Genomic DNA, 18759 nt, shown 5'->3' on the forward strand with positions numbered 1-18759 from the left:
ATTGTGCCATATACCTTTATTATAGCGCCGCTCTGTACATTATATACAACTGTAATAGAATGGATTATATGATTTTACAAGCATTTTAAACTAGGGCTTATTTTTGGGGTAGGGGTTATATTGAAGCCCTCCTGGAAAATATTGGTATTTTATTATTATTTTCAGGGTAGGTTTTACTTTCGGGAAAACACGGTATGCACCCCTTTTTTCCATAATGCATTAGTAACTTTTCTGTATACTGTGACCATTTAGGTGAACTTGATGTGGTTTTATTTTTTTTTGTCTGAACGACGTGCTGGACGCTGGATTTCCATTGTGTTTTTTTTAACAAAGAACTTAAAAAGTTACGTGTATGTTACAATAAAAGACTCTCCTGGTGTCACTGTGTTTACTTACTTTATGACTTTTACCCCTTACTCGTTCATATAGAGATAGCAGAATCTGGAGACTCCCTTGGGGGTTTCCTGATTCTGATTCCTCCTGCAGACCACAGCAACCACCTAGCCAGAAATACTTTTCATGTTGAGCATGTGGCCTAGTATGGTTCCCTTTCCCGTCAAATTTAGCTGAATGCTCAGATAAGAATCTGCTGTGGCTTTGGGGAGTCCATATATATATATATATATATATATATATATATATATATATATATATAGTATATACACAGTATATATACACACACACATTTTTTTTTTTTTTTACTTCGCTTCTTCCCTTAAATCCACACCAGACCAGAAGGGTGTGTTATTGAATTTGAAAAGGCTAGATGCTGTTTTTTTAGTGGGTCCTCCTTAAAGCGGAGCTCCACCCTGAAAAATCCAAAATGCTGCAAGGACAGTTTAAAAATAAAATAAAATAACAAACAAAAAAACAAATGGTTGATCTTGCCAAAATCAAACAATGGTATTCTATGTCAAAGCTCTCTTCTGCAAACTACAAATTACCCTATTCCCTATGTAATGAAGATGAACAGAGGAAGACATATTTATTGCCTTGTTCCTATGTGACAACCATGGTTGCCTCCATAGATAGAGTAACCATCAGTGCCTGTGAACTCAGAGGGAGGCGCCAGGAGTAGTGCAGAAAGCAGAAGGTTTACAAGTAGTGGACTTTCAAAGGCAGCGCTGATCACAGACTGTAGGAGGGAGCATGGAGCTTGAGCACAAAGGATAAGGAGGTAAGATCCAATGATGAGTCTGCGTAAGGCAGCAGTGTGATGCAGAATGCGGGGGGCAGGGAGCCGGAGGATTGTGTGTATAAGGCAGCAGTGTGATCCAAGGGGAGTGGGGGAGGGGGCAGAGAGCCCAAGCATTGTGTGTACAAAGCATGTCAAATTTGAGTTTAGAGGTCCGAAAAGTTGGTTACCACTGAATTAGAACATATGCACCTGGATTATTCACCTGCAGTAAATGTTTGGTGAATGTCAGATTCAATGGTTTATTAATATTTTTAGGCCAGCCATACATGGGTCGAATTTCGAAAGAATCTTCTTTCGAAAACCTTTATTCGTTCCAATTTCAAACCAATGCCCAATTTTCATGTGCTCATTGAATTTGACTGATCGGGCATGTTGAATTTTTGGGGGGGCGCAAATGAAAAAAAAAACAGTCACTGTGCCATCAAAACGCAACCACTGTGCCATCAAAACGCAGCCACTGTGCCATGCCATCAAATTCAGTCACTGTGCCATCAAAACGCAACCACTGTGCCATCAAAACGCAGCCACTGTGCCATGCCATCAAAACGCAGCCACTGTTACATCAAAACGCAGCCACTGTGCCATGCCATCAAAACGCAGCCACCGTGCAATGCCATCAAAACACAGCCACTGTGCCATGCCATCAAACGCAGCTACTGTGCCATCAATTGTCACCACTATGCCATCAAACACAGCCACTGTGCCCCCAATTGTCGCCACTGTGCCCCCAATTGTTGCCACTGTGCCCCCAATTGTCACCACTGTGCCCCCACTTGTAGCCACAATGCCCCCACTTGTAGCCACTGAGCCACCGTGCCCAGTACCCCCCCGGCACTTACCTTTATGGCTTCTACGTCCCTCGATGTCCCACGTCCCGCCCTCGCTGAAGCTTCAGCCAATCAGGTTACCTGATTGGCTGAGACGCCTGTCAGTCTTATCCTCGGACGCACGGCCGGTACGTCCCGAGGATGAGCTTCAGGAAGCCGACTACAGCCGCTGGCCCTGATAGGCACTTCCACACAGCCAGCCAGCTGCCGCTATTCAGCTGACCGGCGCTCAATGTCCGGTCAGCTGAATAGTGGGCGGCAGCGGCAAAAATATAAAGATTCATACAGTGTATGAATCTGTATATTTTACTGGCTGTGAGCGAGCCAGAGAGGGCCGCGCTCCTGCGTCCCTATGGACGCACCGCCACTGTTAGACACGTTTAAACGTTAATGAATTCCATTGGCCACTAAAACTAATGTATTCTGGCTACTGGAATGCATTAACACTCAAACATGCCTAAACACGTCTAGTATTTAGGAGAGTTTAGATGCATTTTGGCTCATTAAGCATTTCTTCTGCTTAGAAGCTCAGCCTGTAAATGCTCCTCTTCTAATACGTCTGTACACCTGTAAAAGCAGTGTTTTGAAAGCCCAGTGTTGCCTTAGGCCTCGTACACATGACCGAACATGTCTGCTGAAACTGGTCCGCGGACCAGTTTCCGCGGACATGTCCGACCTTGTGTAGGGCCTACCGGACCGGATTCCTGGCCGAGCGGAGCATGCTAAGAAACTTGTCCGCTGGAAGCATGTCCGTCGGACATGTCCGATGGTCAGTATGACTCATCGGACATGTCCGCTGGTTATGACGTATAACCAGCAGGCCGAAATCCCGTGCATGCGTCAAATTGATTCGACGCATGAGTGGAAGCATTGAACTTCCACGTCAGAGAACGTCGGTGTCGTATACGTCACCACGTTCTGCTAATGGCTGGAATGCGAAATGACATATACATACGTGATTTCACGCAGCCGAGCAGACCTGCTGCTGTGGCGGCTGGTCAGCTAGTGGTTAAGGAAACTTGACCAATTCTCAGGCAGTGGGCCTGGCAGGGTGGATGGGCCAGCCATTAAATATGGATGATTCATGCCAGCAGTGGAGTTGGGTGGATGATGCAATGCTGAGGAGAGTATCAATGGTCCTAAAGAGAAACCCCTGGGGGGGGGGTGCTCTGCCACAGTCTGGAGCTTGGGCTGGCTTGGGACTCTCCTGACATCATTGTGATTTGAAATTATCCTCAGATATTTTAAGGAGCTTTTGCATTATATCCTCAGAGACTGTCAGTGTCTGGAAAGCAGGACAGTTCAAGACCCTGTACATAGGGAGGAAGTTGTCCTGGTTTATTTTCTTTGATTCAAGTTGGGTATCCCATATGTCCCTTGATGCAGAAGAAGGTGAACCTGTTACAAGCGGCCCCTGCAGTGGGTAGTGCTATAAATATATTGCACAAACATTTCCCCTAGAGTTTATCCCATGTAGACTCCCAAAAGGTCCCCTTCTCCTACCATATACCCTTAGATATTGTTTCTCAATGTACAGTACCCCACAAATAATGCCCCTCATCCAGTGACTTATATACATTGTCTCCTCTTTAAAAAAGGACTCCCATGGTAGTAAGCAGCTTACAGGAGGAGCTCAGCTTTTGTCTACTTGCAGCACCAGCTAGATGCCAGCCTCCTCCTTGAAGGAAACACATGTACCAACATGCAATAGTGAAACTACCAGCAATCACATTTTCAAGGGGTGGAACCTGCTTCAAGTACTTTATGCAGCGCCTGGTTACTTAAAAGTACCAGTGCTAGTTAAATTTAGAGGGGGATCAGAGTGTTAACTGACTCAGTTAATATGTTTAAATGTAGGTCTCTGTCTCAGCTTGGCTGTGCTGTGGGATCATTCTGTTGCTTCTGGGGTGCTGTTCCCACCCCAGGACAATAGGTGGCAGCAGTGGAGTCAAGTTTTGGGTGCTCTTCCCTAGCAGCCAATCAGGAGGGAGTTTCCTCGCTGTGCATGCTGGGGGAGGGTATTTATGGGACAGACACCATTGGTCTGGGTTCTTTTTCGAGTGCGGCACCCACCTTTGGGGTGACACCTTTTGGGTTCCCAATCCTGAAGGCCCCAAGCGAGATAGCTGTTCGGTGGGGAGTCCATCTGAGGAGAGCCAATGAGAGGCTGGCGATCCAATAGGGTCTCGACAAACCACCGGGGATCAAGGTAGCCGGACACTGAGAGGCTGGTCACCTGTCAGTCGGTACCTGAAAACTATCTGAAGGAGATCCAGGTGCAATTCTATTGAGGAGAATCATCTCCATAATCACAATCATGGGGAGGGCCTGTGGCGGAGGTTTTCTCCCTGAGTCCATTACAGGAGGGTCTGTGGCAGAGACTTTTCCCTAAAGGTTCAAGTCCATTCCAGGAGGGTCTGTGGCAGAGACTTTTCCCTAAAGGTTCAAGTTCATTCCAGGAGAGTCTGTGGCAGAGACTTTTCTCTAAAAGTTTGAGTGATACTCTGGCTGCCAGGTCAGTGAGAGAGGCCTGTCCAGGTACAGTACACTAAGTCCACTCAGGCAGGAGTGGCGCAAGAACGTTACACGTGGGAGCAGGACTGTTTCCCTATTGCTATGCCTGAATCTGCTGTTCTCCTTCTCCTTTCAACTCTACCTTTCACCACAAGTTACTGTTTTTACCCGGCTAAGTAATAAAGAGCACAGAAAAGACACCTGTCGTGGACATTCCGTTACTACTGCTATATGCACTATACACCCCTAGGACGGCAGAAGAGCCACGAGGTAACGTGCCACCCAAAACAAACCAGCAGCCCCTCCGGGGGTAATGCTACATTTGGATTGGCTGATCCTAGGTCAGCTGACTCCTGACTGGACCACAACTCATCTGATATCACTGGCCACAAAGTTTGATAATATGGATCGCTATGCCACTCAGCAGGTTTCAGCATATCATATTTTTGCTAGATGGCACACGGTCTTTCAGAATTTTTTTTAAATTATAAATAAAAATGGCACAATCACACAAAATATTCTGGACCCCTGCCTAAAATGTCTTGTGGGTATCCAGCTTTAAAGGGTCACTAAAGGCAAACTTGAAAAAAATAAAAAATAACAAACATGTTATACTTACCTCCACTGTGCAGCTCGTTTTGCACAGAGTGTCCCCTAACCCTGTCTTCTGGGGTCCCTCGGCGGCTGTCTTGGCTCCTCCTCACAAAAGCTTTCCACCTTCATGCGAGCGAGCTTGCATGGTGGAAAGCTTTGGCGAGCGCGCTCCCGTGATACAGCGGCGGGCATAGCCGCCGACTGTATCACTCGGCCCCGCCCCCCGGCGCACCGCGTCATCCGCTGTGATTGACAGCAGCACCAGCCAATGGCTGCGCTGCTATCAATCCGTCCAGCCTAGCCAATCAACAGCCAGGCTGGGCACCGAAGAGGATCACGTGGACGTGTGCGGGACTTTCGAGGGGTCAGGTAAGTAAAACGGGGGTTCGGGGGGGGGGGGATGCATAGGATGCATTAAGGTGAAAAAACATTTACCTTCACAACCCCTTTAACACACACACATTATTTAGCATACATTTACTGAAAAATATACTGTAATGTAATGCTAGGTTTACTTTAAGTATTTTGCTATATGAGCATGTGCATAATTCTACGATCTATGGCTGTCAACATGATATTCACGCGTTGTTCAATCATTCTAGCAAGGCATGGCTTTGGAGGATTATAGTCCCAGTACATCATTTTACCTGAAGAAATCAATGACGATTATACTTATAAAATGGACCTGAAACCTCAGAGCACACAGGAAAAATACAGACGACTTCTTTTAAATGCAAAGGTGAGCTTGCAGTTTTAACACCTTTCTTCATATGGTCTTTAAAGAAACAGGCTTTAATTTTTGTAATAAATGTAGTCAAACATGTTACCTCTTTATTGATACTGATACTGTTTGATGCCTTTTCATTGAGATATATTTTTAATTAAACCTATAACTGTTACTTGCATGTTACTAGTAATTAACAGTTTGAGGATACCTGCACAATTCTGTACTAGTGCAAAAAAAGTGATGCAATGACCACATACTGCCAGCATTATTAAGCAACTAAATACACATTTCAATGCTCTATAGGGTGCCAAGGGTTTAAAAATAGCTATAGTGGATCCATTAGCACAGAGTGCATAGTATTGCCTGACTACATATTATTGGTTCAGAATAGAAAAGATTTCAGCAATATTGTTGCCCTCAGAACTTCAGGGGAAAAAAAATTATTTGCAATCTGCTGGTGACATATATTTAACCTCATGGTGACTGCACAATGCATATTATTGGCAGAAAAAAAGGTGGGCTTTAGAGTGATTGTAAAGTATATATATATTTTTTAATATCATACGTTATACTTACCTGGCCCGGATTCTCTTTATATGGGGTCCCCTCCTGACATTATTTGCTCTCTTTTTCATGTGCCACCATAGGAAGCCACTCTCCTAATTGTTGCACAATTGTGGGCTCGATCCCAAGCTGCGCTGCCTGCATCCATAGACACAAACAGCACAGCTCAAACCCACCCCCTTATCCTTCATCACAGGATTTGACTGTTAGCAGTGGGAGCCAATGGCTCTCTCAGCCTCTGCAAAGCCTGGGAGAGTGGAGAAAGCCACTACGAAAGGGCACAGCGCTGGATCGAGTGAGCGTATAAGGGGGGGAGGGGAGGGGACAATATTACTACATAAACACTTTTACCTTAGTGCAGGAAATGGATTCAGGTAAAAAAATGTTTAGGCTTTATAACCACTTTAATACTTCCAGCACACTGAACCAAGCTGTCTTTGACAGCTATCAGTCAAGGCTTCTGATCAGCAGCCAGTGGGATGGGCTTCCAAGTCTGTGACTGCTGTGAGTTGGGTTGCCACCTCATCCCTTTAAAACCGAACACATATTAATTCCACAAGTTCTGCGGCTGATTAACTGCTTGCCAACCGTAGATATACGTCAGCAGAATGGCACGGCTGCGCAAAGCAACATACAGGTACATTGCTTTGAATTTGCAGTCGGCGGCACACATGCATCCCTGTCGCAAGCTCCATGACCATGCCTGCGGGACCCGCAGACTCGATGTCAGCCGGTGTCCCGCGATTGTGTCACGGAGCTGCAGAACAGGGAGATGCCTGTGTAAAAAAATAATTATTTTGGGGATATTTATTATAGCAAAAAGTAAAAAAAATCTGCATTAAATTTGCCTCAGAACCTGTGTAATCCATATTTGTTCAGGTTTAAAGGGATGAGGTGCCAACCCTAAAGCCTCGTACACAAGACCGGTTTTCCCCTCCAGGAAAACTGCCAGGAGAGCTTTTGGCCGGGAAAACCGGGCGTGTGTGGAAAACAGCCGGGAATCCCATCTGGAAAATAGAGAACCTGCTCTCTGTTTTCCCTTCGGGATTCCCAGCGTTTTTTTTTTGACAGATTTACTACTTACCTACGGCAAAGACTGTGAGGCAGTGCCGATGGAGCATACAAATGGCCGGGATTCCCGGCCAAAGCTCCATGGCAGTTTTCCTGACGGGTTCTCGGCTTCTATTGGCTAAACCTTGTTTTTCATTTGGATAAAGTGGGGAAGTGGCCCCTGTTTTTTTTCCCATCTGTGTCCCCTTGGGGAGATTTCCCTTCACTTCCTGTCTCATAGCCAAAACAAGATGTGAGAGCAAATCCCTGAAAATAAAGGAATCCCTTGGGCCCCCCAGGTAACCAGAACTAGTATCCCCATTGGAAGATTTTACTTGTTACTTGTTACTTATTACTGTTCTGGAGACAATACCTTTATTTTCATTTTTTGTTATAACAGTAAATAGGACAAAAAGAGAGGATGAATTTCCCTAACGAGAAAAAAAAATTCAGTCGGGGAAAAAAAGAGAACATGTTCTCTTTCTAACTCCGTCGGAATTTCCGACGAAAAAAGTCCAATGGGGCATACACACGGTTGGAGTATCTGATGAAAAAGTTCCGTCTGACTTTTTCCATCGGAAATTCCGATTGTGTGTACGAGGCATACGTTCTCACTTGTTTTCTATACTCTATAGCACAGGTGTCAAACACAGGGCCCGGGGGCCGATTCTGGCCCCCCAGGCCATTTCATGTGGCCCTCCCACCTCTCCTGCAGCTGCAGGAGAGCTCAAGCCCTCCTCTGGTCCTCCTCCAGACCCTTACTTTCTGCTTTCAAGCAATGCATCCAGCTTCTTCCCAGCAGCAGCATAAGGAAAGGGGGGTGCACTGTGATGTAAGGGAGAGTGTGGGACTCAACTTCTGATGGTGGGGTGGCTCTTGACATCTAATATATGGGGAGGGGGTGCGCTTGACATTTAATCTTACAGATACAACCGACCCCTTTGAGGGCAATCATAATGATGCGGCCCACAATGAAATTGAGTTTGACACCCTTGCTCTATAGTAAGCCTGTATAAGGCCTCGTACACACGATAGGTTAACCAGAGGACAACGGTCTGATGGACCGTTTTCATCGGTCAAAACCTATCGTGTGTGGGCCCCATAGGTTATTTAACCATCGGTTAAAAAAAAGCCAACTTGCTTTAAATTTAACCGATGTATTCCTAACCGATTGATCAAAACCGATCGTTAGTAGGCACAGCCATCGGTTAAAAATCCACGCATGCTCAGAATCAAGTCGACGCATGCTTGGAAGCATTAAACCTCTTTTTTTTCAGCACATCATTGTGTTTTACGTCACCGCGTTCTGACACGATAGTTTTTTTAACCGATGGTGTGTAGGCGCGACGGACCATCAGTCAGCTTCATCGGTTAACCTATGACAACGGTCCTTCAGACCGTTCTCATCAGTTGGACTGATCGTGTGTACGCGGCTTTAGTCTGAGTGGATGCAGTTTCCCTGATGGTTTTTGAATGTTTTTTTTTTGTATGTACCACTAATCACAATGTTATGTATGATCATTCTGAGCTCCTTTAGTAAATTTGCCTTATTTTCTCAATATTCTGATTATAACTAAGGTCAGAGGAATGCTAATAATAATAAAGTTAACAATGAAAGGAAAATGTGCATTATAGCCAAGTTTAGGCTGTCAGGAAACATGTTGGAAAGCTGCTGCAGACATAGCACCTCAAATCCTATTGAAGTCTATGAGAGCTAAATCTTTTTATATTTCTCTTTATTTTTTTTATGTTTTATCTCATTTCCAAGCTTTTCGTAAAAAGGGGCATTGTTAGCTGGGCACTGCCAAGGGGACATGTGCCAAAAAAAAAAAATATGGGGCAGATTCATGTAGACTTACGACGGGCGTATCAGTAGATAAGCCGTCGTAAGTCCGAATCCGCGCAGTCGCAACTTTAAGCGTATGCTCAAACTGAGATACGCTTAAATGTTGCTAAGATACGGCCGGCGTAAGTCTCCTACACCGTCGTATCTTAACTGCATATTTACGCTGGCCGCTAGAGGCGTGTACGCTGATTTACACCTAGAATATGTAAATCAGCTAGATACGCCTTTTCACAAACGTACGCCCGGCCATCGCAGTAAAGATGCGCCGTTTACGTAAGGGGTTTTCAGGCGTAAAGATAAATCACCAAAAAGATGGCGCATCCAATGTTAAGTATAGACGTCGGAACCGCGTCTAATTTTTCAAATTTTACGTTGTTTGCGTAACTCGTCCGTGAATGGGGCTGGCCGTAATTTATGTTCACATCGAAAGCATTGACGATTTGCCAACATCATTTGGAACATGCGCGCTGGGATACGTCCACAGACGGCGCATGCGTCGTTCGATTGAAACGTCATTTACGTGGGGTCACACTTAATATACATAAAACACGCCCACAGCTTCAACATTTGAATTAGGCGGGCTTACGCCGGCCCTAATACGCTACGCCGCCGTAATTTCGGCGGCAAAATCTTTGAGAATACCATACTCGCCTCTCAAAGTTACGGCGGCGTAGCGTATAGGAGATACGCTACGCCCGCCTAAAGGTATGTGAATCTAGCCCTATATATACTGTTCAGCAGAGAGCGGGTCTTCTGATAAGGCTTGAAGGGCAAAATTTAAAAAAATAAATAAATAACTTGGGGCCAGATTCACAGAGGAAATACGCCGGAGTATCTACTGATACTCTGGCGTATTTTCAAATTTGCCACGTCGTATCTTTATTTGTAATTCACAAAAAAGATACGACGGCTTTTGGCTAAGATCCGACAGGCGTACGGCTTAGTACGCCTTCGGATCCTAGGTGTAATTTTCCGGCGGCCACTGGGTGGAGTTTGCGTCGTTTTCCAGCGTCGGGTATGCAAATTAGCTGATTACGGCGATCCACGAAGATACGCGCGTTCGTCGCAATCTCTTATGTCGTCGCTAGTCGGTTTTTCCCGTCGCAAACTTATGCCTGCTTTGTCATGGCTTATATTTAGAACAGCCATGTTAAAGTATGGCCATCGTTCCCGCATCGAATTTAATTTATTTTTTTTGCGTAAGACGTCCGGGAATACGAAACGACGTAACGCACGTCGCCGTTCAAAAAATACGTCGGGGCGCCGTAATTTCGCGCAAAGCACGTCGGGAAATTTTCACACGGAGCATGCGCAGAACGCTCGGCGCGGGAACGCGCCTAATTTAAATGGTACACGCCCCATTTGAATTAGGCGGGCTTGCGCCGGACGGCTTTACGTAACACCGCCGTAAGTTTACACGCAAGTGCTTGGTGAATCAGGCACTTGCGCTGAAAACTTGCGGCGGTGTGACGTAAATGGGATACGTTACACCGCCGCAGATATCTGTGAATCTGGCCCATGGTTGGGGATGCCCCAAACCATCATGTTAACTGGCGCAGTTGTATAATGTACTCTAAAGAAAAAAAAAACAGACAATTGACAGTTTCCTCCCTGCTGGCTTTTTTTTGTGAACAGGGAATCCCTGGTAAATGATATCAGTCAGCATTTGGTAGTTTTTTGACATTTAGTAGCCAGATGGAGAACTGTCATTTGCTGCAGGAATGTGATGGGAGAGTATAGATATTCTATTGTCATATCTGTAGGTCATCAAGGCTTTGCTCATTGTCGTTTACGATTGGTCTAAATCACTGGACAATGTGATTAATGTTAAATTTACATCAGGGGACAGTTTTGTTTTCTGACATTTAGATCAAATCTATCATGAACCCAAATAATAATCTCATCAGGTTATAAACAACATACCAATCTTTAATGGGCACAATGGCCAATGAATCAGTGGAGAGATGCATGAGGCTCTGTAGTAGAAAATTATTTTAGGCACTCCGAGACTTTCTTTTCCTTAACTTTCCTGCCAATCCTGTTTTTTTTTTTTTTTTCCAAGCCAAATAAAATCAAGGATTTCTTGATGCATTTTCTTTCATTTTTTATTGGTCATTGAGTTTGGCAGGCATCTGAACAGAAGTTTTGGCAGCCAGATCACTTTGACCACATTTGCTCTTCCTGATCATGATATTTCATGAACTTTCAAAGTCATCTTTTATGCAAGTTCATTTCCTAAACTTTGATAGATTGTTTTAATAACATTTGACAGTTCGGTTGATATTAACGTGTATGCAAACCTTAACCTTCTTTTATTTGTTCCCTTGTGATCTTTTAAATATACTATTTAATGTTTTTTTATTTATATATAAAAAAGTACCCGTTGATCTGAACTTTCTGTTCTCTGTGCCCCTGCTATCATCTTTTCCAGCTATTTCTGGACTACAGAATAGAGCACCTTCCTTCATGTTGTGATAAGGGGGGGGGGGGGTGTCTTTAGAATGTGAAATGTGTTTCTTGGAGTTGTTAATTAACCGCTTGCCGACTGCCCACCGCAGTTTTACTGCGGCAGGTTGACTCGGCTGCTTAAAATCACGTAATATAATGTGATGTCTCTCTGTGGCCACTAGGGGCGTGCATGTGCCCCCCCTGCTTGCCCCCGTTGCCGATGCGAGTGCTCGGCGGGCGCAATCACTGCCGGGCACCCACTAGGGTGATCACGGTCCTGGATTGCCCGGGACAGTCCCGCATTTTGCAGGTCTGTCCCGGACACCTTCATTCCAGGAAAATACAGTGTCCCGGAATTAAACTGACACAGCTACCCCCTGGGCCAATCTGATGCCCCCAAAAAAGGCCGCCACATCACCGCTTTACTCACTGACAGTACTTGTCCTGGCCGGGAGGAGCACAATCCCTGCCCCCTGCTTGTGATTGGAGAAATCATAAATCCCGCCTCTTGTGTCCAATCACTGTGCTGTGATTCGTTACAGCACAAGCTGATTTTTGGGAAGGGGGGTGTCCCTGAATGGAAGTTTGGAAATGTGGTCACCCTAGCACCCACAATCGCTAGTAATAGAGCAAGAACCGGGAGCTGTGTGTGTAAACACAGAGCTCCTGGTTCTTTCGAGGGGAGAAATGACTGATTGCATGTTCGTACAAAGTTAGAACACACTTTAGGGACCATAATTAACCCCTTGATCGCCCCCTAGTGGTTAATCCCTTCCCTGCCAGTAATATTTTTACAGTAATCAGTGCATTTTTATAGCACTGATTGCTGTAACAATGGCAATGGTCCCAAAAATTTGTCCAAAGTGTTCGATGTGTCTGTCATAATGTTGCAGTACCGATAAAAATCAGATCGCCGCCATAACTAGTAAAAAAGAAATATTAATAAAAATGCCATAAAACTACCCCCTATTTTGTAGACGCGATAACCTTTGCGCAAACCAATCAATAAACGCTTATTGCATTTTTTTTTTATGTAGAAGAATACGTATTCGCCTAAACTGAGGAAAACATTTATATATATATATATATATATATATATATATACAGTATATTTTTTGGGGATATTTATTATAGCAAAAAGTAAAAAATATTGGCCCAAATCTTCAAAAGAGATACGCAGGCGGAACTGCTGTTCAGCCTGCGTATCTCTGTGCCTAACTTTGGAAACGATCCTCAAAAGGATTTTTCCAAAGTTAGGCAGAAGATCTGACATCTGTATAACACTTACACTGTCAGATCTTAGGATGCAGTACCGCATCCGCCGCTGGGGGCATTTCTCATTGAAATGCAGCTTTGCGTATGCAAATGAGGACTTAAGCAGATCCACAAAGCTTTTAAGCATTGTGGTTTCTGCGTAAGTTCCGATTTGCTTGCACAAAATTAGGGCTGGTTTTACAATGTGGAAAGTTAGTACACCATGTAAAACCAGACCTTTTTTTCGATCGCCGCGTTTTTTTTTTAAATTTGAATTTTTTTTCCCGGCGCGTATTTTTTTTTTCACCCGTCGCAACTTTATTGTCCCGTCGCAATCCACAAAGCCCGGCGTAAATTACGTTCGCGCGCTGCACGTCGGGAAAATTACGTCACACGCATGCGCAGTACGCGCCTCATTTAAATTGTAATCGCCCCCCAGAGAGGAGGACCGCCTTGCGACGGAGGCACTTAAGTTACACGGCGTGTAATTTCTAGGTAAGTGCTTTGAAGATCAGGCACTTAGGTAGAAATTTAACGCCTGTGTAACTTAACTGCTGAAAGTTAAGTTAGGCGGCGTTTTTGGGAATTTGGCCCATTGCTTTTTTTCAAAATTGTCGCTCTATTTTTGTTTATAGCACAATAAAAATAAAAACCGCAGAGGTGATCAAATACCACCAAAATAAAGCTCTATTTATGGGGAAAACATGATTTTGCTTGGGAGCCTTGTCGCACGACCGCGCAATTGTCAGTTAAAGCAACGCAGTGCCGAATAGCAAAAAATGGCCTGGTCTTTGGACAGCCAAATGGTCCGGGGGTTAAGTGGTTAAGGGACAGAACCAGTACTTATTCTGTTATGATTGGGTTAAATTGCTGCCTTTAGGGCCCTTATGGTATGCACAAGAAATATTTAAAGTATATGTAAACCCTCACTGTGTAAAATAGCCCATTCAGTTTAAAATATAAATCAAAGGTAGAACATTTGTGTATACATATAAAAAACATTATAAATACCTGTATTTAGTGAATAGCTATGTGTGTGTGTTGAGGGGCTGTAGGTGGTGTGCCAGGACAGGTCTGATCATTGGAGCAGAGCAGGCTGAGATCTCAGCATAGCTAGAGAACTGTCCATGGTGTTCTCTCATTCCTAGTGTGGTCAGGCATTAGAGAACTGGCAGAATCACCAAGGATTTCAGACAAAGTAAGCCATAAAAATAGAGAAGGATGGCTAAATGTGTACAAATATTTACAGAGTACACATTGAAACACATTACATAAATTGTTTACATTGGTTTGATCACACTGACAAATACTGTATATTTAAAGTGGGGGTTTACCCAAAAAAAAAATTCTAAATTTATATCCAGTAGACTCAGCATACTAATGACATTTAGGCCCCATGCACACGAGAAGCAATTACAAACACCTCTAAACTCACGTTTTCAAAGGCAAAAACCGGCGTTTAAAACGCCCGTTTTTCCCGCAAATTGTGCGGCGTTTTGCCGCTATTAGCGGCGTTTTACCGCGTTTGCGGCTGTCAGCATTAAAAACGCAAAAATAAAACGCTTCTGAACCCAAAATTTTGCGTCTGAAAAAACGGACATAAACCATACTGCTTTAAAACGCCAAAAAACAATTGTGTGCATGGACACATAGGATAACATTAAATGTGTTCAGGGGCAGTTGAAAAAAATGCCCAAATGCCTCTGAACTCGAGTTTAGCAGTGTCTTGTGTGCATGGGGCCTTACTGTATGTATTTTTTTTTTTTTTCTCCCCGTACATACCGTTTTCTTGTCATTTTGTCCAGGGCTTCCAGGTTCTGGACTGGGTGTTCCTATGCTTGGATTAGATGGCTTGTGAAACAGTTCCCCTGTCGCATAACGCCCATCACCTGATTTCCGGAAATAGCCGAGCTGCGAGTCGGCACTATACGCCGCCTGCGCAGTCAGCTCTACACGGCAGGCGCAGGCGCCGTATAACGTCGTAAAGACCCGAGTCCCCCTTGGATATTTTCGGAAGGCGTGACGCGCTTTACCCGCACGTCAATCATCTATGCCTTGAGCACAGCGCGTCTCCTGGGAGGATCAACACTCACTCCCAGGAGACATTGCGCAGAGCTCCTCGTCGGGGAAAAGGAGCAACACGCCTACTCCCCGCAAGGAAGAAGACCCGGAAGTGAGGCTGAAGACAGGTAAGTGTACAGATTTAAAAAAATGACAACGCTACAAGCCTTTATTAAGGCTGCAGATAGCATAGCTAGAAAGTTCAGTTTTAGGGTGAACCTCCGCTTTAATAAAAAAATAAAAAAAATAAAAAAAAAAACGCTTTAGTTCAAAGCTGGCCATATAAAATGACATCAATACAATTTCAGAAAAAAATAAAAACATTTGTGCGAAGAGGTCTAGGTCCCTTATTCAGTCACATGCATGTAAAGATAGAAACAAAAAATAGTATGTGTTCACTTGTAGGTATGAGCTTCCAATTCAGAAATATGTAGAAATTGGTCTGTTTGCCTGTTTAGCATTGGACGAACAGGTAAAATAAACATAGGGTGAAAATCCAACTGCAGAAGGAAGTCACACATTTAGCAGTAGTATTATTGTCACTGCTAAATGTGACAGCTTGTCCCCCAGGCTGGTTGTTAGAAAGCCAGCAGGCATCGGCTTACTATCAACCAGTAACTCATCCCCACCTGGCCCATTCAGCTGTATGCTAGAGCTTTTCTACTGACAGCTGAATGTAATCAATGGGGTGAGGTTGCTGGCTATCATCACTGGCCAAATATGGTCTGGTATAGAATTTAGGGGGGACCCCACACCGTCCTAAGTTCCTCTTTGACAACAATGCCAGGTAAATAGTTGCCAACCTTTGAAAAAAAATTCCAGGGACACTTTGCAGCACAGCTATTAATTAATTACCACACTCACTTCCCCGAAGCTCCACCCACTCCGCATAATCTTCTTATCAGATTATAGCAGGGGTCTCAAACTCAAATTACCTGAGGGCCACAAGACAAGTTTTCATATGCCATGGGGGGCCGCATGCAAACTTTCAAACTTCAAAAACAACAGTACTGGTGTCAGCGAACACATTATTAACCCCCAGCACTGGTGTCAGCGAGCGCATTATTACCACCAGCACTGCTGTAAGTGGACGCATTTTTACCCCCAGCACTGGTGTCAGTGGATGCATTATTAACCCTGACCACTACACTGCACACTGACCACTACACACTGACCACTCACCATCAGGGCACAGCACATTAGGTCACAGAGTCCAGCACATTAGGGTACAGGGCACAGGGCACAGCGCACATCAGGGTACAGAGCCCGGCACATCAGGGTACAGAGCCCGGCACATCAGGGTACAGAGCCCGGCACATCAGGGTACAGAGCCCGACACATCAGGGTACATGGGGCACATCAGAGCACAATCGGGGCACATTAGGGTACATGGGGCGCATCAGAGCACATGGGGCGCATCGGAGCACATGGGGCGCATCGGAGCACATCAGGGTACATGGGGCACATTCAGGGTACAGACAGGGTACATGAGGGCACGTACATGGGGCACATCGGGGCACAATCGGGGTACATGGGGGCACAATTGGGGTACAATCAGGGTACATGGGGCACATTAAGGCACATGGGGAACATGAGGTCACAATCGGGGTACATGGGGAACAAACAGAGCACATGGGGCACAATCAGTGTACATGTCAGCGTTTACTTGTTTTTCTTTTTTCTTCACATGCAGAGTAGCGCAGGAAGCGTCTGTCATATGTTCGATTCTCTGTCTCGCGCTGCGGCTGCTCACGCCCCCCGCTCTCTTCTCGTCCATCCCAGGTGATATCACAAGCAAATAGGGATGGACGAGAAGAGAGAGGGGGGGCGCCGGGGGGCGGGGAGCAGCTGCAGCGTGAGACAGAGAAGTGAACTTATGACAGAGACGCTTCCTGCGCTACTCTGCATGTGAAGGAAATCTACTCCCCCCACTTCCGCCCTGCCTGCGGGCCATTTATAACTGGTCCCCGGGCCGGTACTTTGAGACCACTGGATTATAGGGTCTACTCAATAAAGAGAGAATTACAGGAAATTGATACAACCTCTGTGATTGTGTAAGAGGGGAGAGGAAGTCCTTAGGGTAAGGGAAGGTCCAATATAAAGGACTACAAGTATCAGCACGCCTCCTGCCTTGTACACCTATGACTCACTGCCTGTGATTAGCGCAGTGCTGACTTCCTGATGGGCTCTGCACATGGGCTGTGTGAAAACGCTGGAACTCAGTCAGAGACTGCAGACATGGTACAGGAGATGGTCAGAGCGTGTGCGGACATAATTGGGCTGAAATTGCACAGAATGCACAGCGTGTTCCTGTGTTTTTCAGTGTGAACCTGGACCTGTGACCTTGAACCCACACTTTGCTAACTTGCCTGGAAAGGGGGCATTAGTATGGGCACCTGGAGCAATTTGCCACATCTCTTCTGGGATGCCAAGGGCCACCCCCTCTGTGGCAGACAGCAGCTTTAATTTGGGGGGAGGAATATGTGCTAAGGGGGTGGATTTCATATCCAAGCCCCCTTGCAGCATACATCATAAAGTGCCCCCTAGAACATATCCTTTCCCCCAAAATTACTCACAGTAAACTGTAACCCGTAGGCATGACCCCCTCCCTCCCCCTCTGGAAGGCTCACTTACTTTGCATTAGGACATGTGTCATCTTGTCAGACGAGCAGCTTTTCTCGGCAGCAGCGTGGTGAGCCTCCTTCTCCTCCCCCTCCTCCTCTGTGTACACAGGAAACATCACAAAGCAGGAGAAGGAGGGGGGCGGGCTCAGTTCACTCCCTCTCACTCTGCAATGTGTGTGTCAGGACCAGGCAGCCGGGGACTGCAGGGAGATATATAAACATACTGCCGCACCTGCCTTCCCCACTAGCCGGGACAAGTCCCGGCAGGCTAAATTAGCCGGGACTAGGTCCTATTTGACGGGACTGTCCCTTTAAAAACGGGACAGTTGGCAAGTATGCCTTTATCAAGGAGAAGGATCTGACATATATTTTTAGTGGGAATGACGTTGTATTTTTAGTGAGAAGTTCTCCATTAACATATAAACCAGGCCTTCATCTAGCATACGGATCTGGTAGTGAGGAAGGGAATCTCCAAATCTCCATCTGTTTTGTTTACAAGGAGGCAGCAATTTTAATGGCAATGTTTCTTTGTAAAGTTTTGCTGCAGTGGGTTGTAAACATTGTACAGATGAGCTACCGGCTGCAGGCCAGTTAGGAGTGCAGGTAGATTATTTAAAGGAATTTTGCATTTTTAATGTTTCACTTTAAACATAATACAATTTCTGCTCCCTGCCAAAAGAACATTACAAAAAAATACCTTGGTACATTTTCCCCAGTGCAAAGCCTCCTCCCACCATTTATTTGTAAATCCCTTGCCTGTTAACCTGGAAAATGGCTATTGTTTATTATTGTTATTATTTTACAAGATTTATATAGCGCCGGTGTCTTGTCGATCTAGTTCCCCTATCAAGATGGTTCCCTGCTTGACTGCGCAGGCGCAGACATAGCCCACGGAAATCTCTGAACTTCGGGCAGCATCCAGGCTCATTCCTTAACATCCCCGTGGATTGGAGGATGTTAAAAAAAGAGCAAATTCCACGTCGCCCTGGACCTCTTGCTACAGCTGCTCAGGTTTGGCGATTTCCGTTGGCTTGGATTGCGCCTGCGCAGTC

The sequence above is a fragment of the Rana temporaria genome, chromosome 1, assembly GCF_905171775.1.
Source record: "Rana temporaria chromosome 1, aRanTem1.1, whole genome shotgun sequence".
Lineage (NCBI taxonomy): Eukaryota > Metazoa > Chordata > Amphibia > Anura > Ranidae > Rana > Rana temporaria.